Source organism: Nelumbo nucifera, chromosome 1, assembly GCF_055504915.1.
Source record: "Nelumbo nucifera cultivar China Antique chromosome 1, China Antique-T2T, whole genome shotgun sequence".
NCBI classification, from domain to species: Eukaryota; Viridiplantae; Streptophyta; class Magnoliopsida; order Proteales; family Nelumbonaceae; genus Nelumbo; species Nelumbo nucifera.
In genome coordinates, this window is record NC_142649.1 from 128241778 (window position 1) to 128247777 (window position 6000).

The following is a 6000-nucleotide window of genomic DNA, read 5'->3' on the forward strand; positions in this document are numbered from 1 at the left end:
AGGTTTCGGATTTGGGTTTGTGGAATCTAGAGCCGACCAAATACATGTTTTTCAAAAATCAAAGTTTGAAGCCACTTGAAGTCTAAGGCCCCTGGTTTTGATGAAGGAAACTAAATAGGGTTCCAACTCCTTTTTGATATCAGCCCCCACTAGGGACCCAATGGAGGCAATTTCAGAGGTATGTTCGACACCTAAAAATTCTCCCTCTCTTATCTCTTGGTGTTGAAGTTTTAGATAATGCAGTTCTAGTTTTTATAAAGTAAAAAATATTGGATTTATTTTTGGGAAGAAGGCAATAAAGCTAATCTTTAAGCGGTGATCTGTTGATAGAAATGCATCAGCAAATTGCTACAAGCGCTGTCTATTAAAAACCCAAAAAAAGTCCATTAAGTGTGCCTTGGTGATGATGGTGTCTTCAAGAAAAGGAAGGCATCTATGTTTAAATCTTCTCAAAAAATCAGGAAAGGAGAAAAGCCAGTGAGATTTACAAGGTGTGCTCTTTCACAATTGTATTTCCTGCCTAATTTATGGAGTGACCATGGAGTAAGCTACATAGAATCAAGAAAGAAAACTCCTAATTGGGAGCAGTTGTGTTTTTCATTGAAGTTTTGGAGGGTTATCCAAGAACAACTCCCCAAGAAGGAATGAAGCTAGCAAGTTGGAACTGCCAGGGTTTAGGTTCCCCACGGATAGTTCCTGTAATGAAGAGGATCCTAAATAAAGAAAAGCTTATTGTTTTCTTTTTTATGGAGACAAAATGTAGCTTAATGGAAACTAGGAGTTTAATCATTACTGTGATCACTCATGAAAATCAAAAGGAATGGTTTTGCTCCTTCTGTTATGGAGAACCTAAAAAAAAAGAATAGCAAGGTATTCTTGGAAAATTGGAAGCAAGTCGCAAGGAAATGCAGGGTCCCTTGGTGTTGAATTAGAGATCTGAATCTTACCTTTTCTTATTAGGATAAACTAGGTGGGATAATAGAGACACATCGGGTCCTATAGAGGAATACTAGAGCAATTCAGGAAATAAATTTATCATTGATTCCCTCCTTTGGCCTAGAATACACTTGGAATTAATAATAAGAGAAGGAAATGATAATATCAAAGAAAAATAAACCGAGCATTAGGGAACAAGGATTGGCTGATTCTGCACCCTGAACCAGTAGTTTTTCATCTACCTTTTGGGGGTTCAGATCGCTTGCCAATAATTCTCAATAAAGCCCCTAATATTGGTAAAAGGAGAAGACCATTTAGGTTTGAAGATATATGGAGTACCCACTTGGACTACTCCAAGATCATTGAACAACACTGGAAGAAAGTAGTGATGGATTTGAAACAGGTTATATTGAGAAATAAATGTAAATGGTTGCAGAGTGAACTTAAAACTTGGAATAGAAAAAGTTTTGGTGATCTCAACTCAAAAATTAAGGAAGCCCAAACAGAACTAGAGCAAGCACTAAGGGGAGGCTAGTACTTCTAATTCAGGGGAAAAAGTTAAGGATTGTGAGGAAAAGTTGGATCAATGGATGTAAAGGGAAGAGATAATCTGGGCTCAAAAGTCAAGTTGTAGTTGGATGAAATGGGGTGATCAAAATAGAAGTTACTTTCACCACACTACCCTAAGTAAGAGGGTAAGGAATAGAATCTTAAGAATCAAAAACTGTGATGGTGAGTGGGAAGAGGAACAAGATAAGATCATAGAGGTTTTTACAAGTTTCTTTAGCAATCTGTTCACTTCCTCATACCCTAAAAACTTGGAAGATAGGCAAGGTTCAAAAAATCAATACGATACGCCCCGTATTGGGTGTATCATATCGTATCTTTTGGGTCCTGATACGCCTATTTACAAGTGTTTCAATTTGGGACCCCACTATTTTTTAATAGAAAATACTCTTTTTTAACTCTTTGAAAACCAAGTTTTGAAAAAAAAAACCATTTCTGTGTTATCTAAGTACCGATACACCTCTACCAATACATAGAGGCATATCGATACTTTGAAGCATGGCTATAGGCCCTATAAATAAGGTCTTTGACAGAGATGAAGCAAATGCTCTAGAAAGGGAGATCTCCAATGAAGAGATCACAAAGACTCTTTTCCAAATGCACCTGAAAAAGGCTCCTGGTCCCGATGCCCGAACTCTTTCTTTCAAAGGTATTCGGACATTGTAGGAGATGATGTCAGAGAAGCAATTAATTTTTTAGGGAGGGTACGCTTCTTAGAGAACTAAATAATACCTTCACAACTCTGATTCCTAAAGTGGAACACCTTGAGGATCCAAGTCAGTTCAGACCAATTAGCCAGTGCAACACAATCTATAAAATAATTGCAAAAATCCTGGTTAATAGGCTAAAACCTAAACTAAAGGAAATCATCTCTCCTAACCAAAGTGCCTTCGTGCAATAAAGAAACATAATAAATATTGTCCTAATAGCTCATGAACCATTTCATCACTTGAAAAGAACAAAAGCTAACAAGGGTTTATAGCCATAAAATTAGACATGAGCAAGGCTTATAATAGAGTGGAGTGGCCCTTCCTTAGGAGAGTGATGGAGAAATTGGGTTTGGGGGAGAAGTTGATAGGATGGGTTATGGAGTGTGTGACTTTAGTGTCTTATCAAGTTCTAGTAAATGGGTCTCAAGGAAAAAAGATCTTTCCAAGTAGAGGGCTTAGATAAGTGGACCCCCTATCTCCCTATCTCTTTCTTATAGTTTCTAATGTGTTCTCTGCTTTACTGACAAATCTGGTTGAAACAAAATAGATTTCTGGAGTTAAAATAAATCATGAGTGTCCAACTATTTCCCATCTATCATTTACTAATGATAGTTACATTTTCACGAAGACTGATCCATTAGAGGGGCAAAAAATCTTGGAGGCCATTAAGGTGTATGAACGGGCTTCAAGGCAACAGGTGAATATGAACAAATCTAAAATTTCTTTCAGTGCTAATGTTCATCATAGAATCCAAAAATTATTGGCAAGAAGTCTTCACATTAAACTGGTTTCAAAACCTTCGGTTTATTTAGGCCGTCCCCCAAGCTTTAGCAGATCCAAAGTGAAGATGTTTGATTTCCTTATAGAAAGAATAAAAAAGAAGAAAGTCGGGTGGAGGAGTAAGATGTTGAACCAAATTGGCAAAGAAGTTTTAATTAAGGCTGTTTTGAATGCTTTACCAACCTATGCAATGCCTTGTTTCTATTAGGGGTGTTCACGGGTCGGGTTGGGTCGGTTTATTGAGATTTCCCAACCGACCCGACTTGGTTGGGTTACCTGAGGTGGAAACCAAAACCGACCCACTGATAGGCCAAACCGACCTGGTCGGTTTGAGTTGGGTTGGGTCGGTTTCAGTTTTTCTCCTGTACAAAAGGACACCTAATTGAATTCTAATTGTAATTGCCTAATGGGTTGCCTATTTGGTGTAAAAGATTATAGAAAGTTAGAAACTAGGATGGATTGCCTATTCTAATTGTAATTGCCTAATGGGCCTTCTAGTTCTAGTAGAAGACTAGTTATAGTTAAGTAGGAAACTACTCAAATTAGGAACTACCGAACTAGAAGAAGACTAGTTCGGTTCAGGTCGGGTTGGTTTTGGTTTTCACACAAGAAAACCGAAACTGATCCGATATATCTGTTTATATATTTGCCCAACCCGAAATCGATCGATACTGATGAAAACCCGGCCGACTCGGGTTGGGTCGGTCCAGATTGGTCAGTTTGGTCGGGTTGGGCATTCTTATGAACAGCCCTAGTTTCTATATCCCTACAAGTGTTGATGAAAAACTAAAGAAGCTTCAAAGAGACTTTTGGTGGGGATCAGATGGGGACAAGAGAACTGTTCATTGGATAGAGTGGGATAATCTGAGTAAAATTAAGCACAATGGGAGGTTGGGATTTAGGGATCCAAGTAGGTTTAATCTAGCTCTATTAGCCAAGTTAGCTTGGAGATTGGCCATAGGGGAGGATAGCCTATGGGACAGGATCATTAGAGGGAAGTACATCAAAAGTAAATCATTTCTGAATGGTGTTCTACCATCCACAAAATCCTAGGGATGACATAGTATTCTCAAGGGAAGAGAACTAATGCTCCAAGGGGTGTGTTTGGCAGTGGGGTTAGGTATGAACATATCAGTATGGGATGATCCCTGGATTCTAGGACTTCTTGGAGGTAAAATTCAAGGTCTTAGATCAGGTGACCTTGATGTTCACTTAGTGAGTGACCTTATTGACCATAGAACCAGATCCTAGAAAGTAGATGTAGTCAGAAATTTGTTCCTCCCAGTGGTCTCTGATAAGATCCTAGCTATTAAGTTACCTCAGTTTGATTGGGAAGATAGGTTGGTTTGGTTACTGGATAAAAGAGATACCTTTACTATGAAGTTAGCATACCTTTTGTCAAAGCAACTAGCAATGCAACATAATGATGGATCCAATGAAGATAAAATGTTGTGGACTAAACTCTGAAGTCTTCAGATCCCTCCTAAGATTAAGATGTTCATTTGAAAAGCCTATTTAAATGCGATTACAGTGAAGAAAAAAACTTGGAAAGTAGGAAGTTAGTAGAGAGTGACCTTTGCCCCCTCTTTAATTTACAAGTGGAAACTATTTTTCGTACCCTCTATTCTTGTGAGTCTGCTAGTAAATGTTGGTTTGGTGGGCAACTGGAACTACGGTTTCCATCACTAGGGGACAATGCGGATTTTAAATCCTAGCTTTGGGATTGGTTTAGAACTTGTTTAGCTTTGAAGGACAGGAGGAAAAAGCTTCTTTCCTACTTGGCATTAATGTTGTGGAATATTTGGTTAATGAGAAATGATTGTGTTTTTAATCAGACTCATCCAAATCCTTCTTTGGTCATTGATAGGGTGCAAAGGATGTGGTTGTAGCTGCAGAGTCAGGAAGTTTTATCATTACCAATAGAGTCCCTTTCTAATAAGGATGAGATGTGGTTTAAGGATTGGTCCCCCGTGATGAAGGTTGGGTCAAAGTTAATGTGGATGGTGCTTTTAAGGATCTAGGTAATGTAAATTTCGGTGTAGTGGTTCGTGATGCTTCTGGTTTTAGTGTAGCAGCAAAGTGCAGCCCTCTGGTGGCCTCTTCCCCTTCATAAGCAGAAATTTTAACTTGCTTTGAAGGATTATTAGTAGCTAAATCTCTAAAGCTGAACAATATCATTTTGTAAAGTGATAATGCCTCTTTGATTAATTGGTTATTTGTGAGCATCAGGAAATGGCTCACTTGGACTAAAATTGGAGTTGCCACCCATCAGTTTAGGAAATGGAGGTGATGAAACCTTCGAGAATGATTTTCAAAAATGTTTTGTTTCAATAGTAACTCCAGCGACTTGAGGCACAGGCTAACTAGTCCAGGTAAGACTCGAATCGGAGAGGGAAGGGATTAGGCACCCCTCTCCTGGGTCCAATAGGCAGGGCCCACATGATGTTCTAAAGCAAGCATAAATAACAATTATTTAAGCAAACCTAAAAATAGGAACAGAGCAAACCACAAGAATAGCCATCATAAAAATAAATTTTGCCTATTTTATTTATCTATTTATTATTATTTTTTTTATTTTATTATTTTATTATTTTCTTTATCATTGATCCAATTAACTAACTCCTATCTTAAACTCAAGAAGCAAGACTGATCGATACCCCATTAAAGATTCAACTTATTTGGAAGGTGGCGTGCTGTCGTAGGCACCAAAAAATAAACCTCTACTCGTAAAGATGGAATGTAGTAGTGCGAGTAGGGATCGTTTCCACAGAGAGTATCTAACCTAAATTATGTGCTACATGAATCAAAGATGGAGGAGGGGTGTATGTAACGAAAACCATAATTAAAAGAAAAAATATCATAATTAAAAATAACAAATTTTAAATGGGAAGCAAGGCAATTTAGAGTGTTGTAATTAACCAAAAGAATGAATCTTGGTCTAGGATAACATCCACCATCAGAATTTCACTACTGCTTATCGATGCAAAAATAAATCAATTCAGACTTT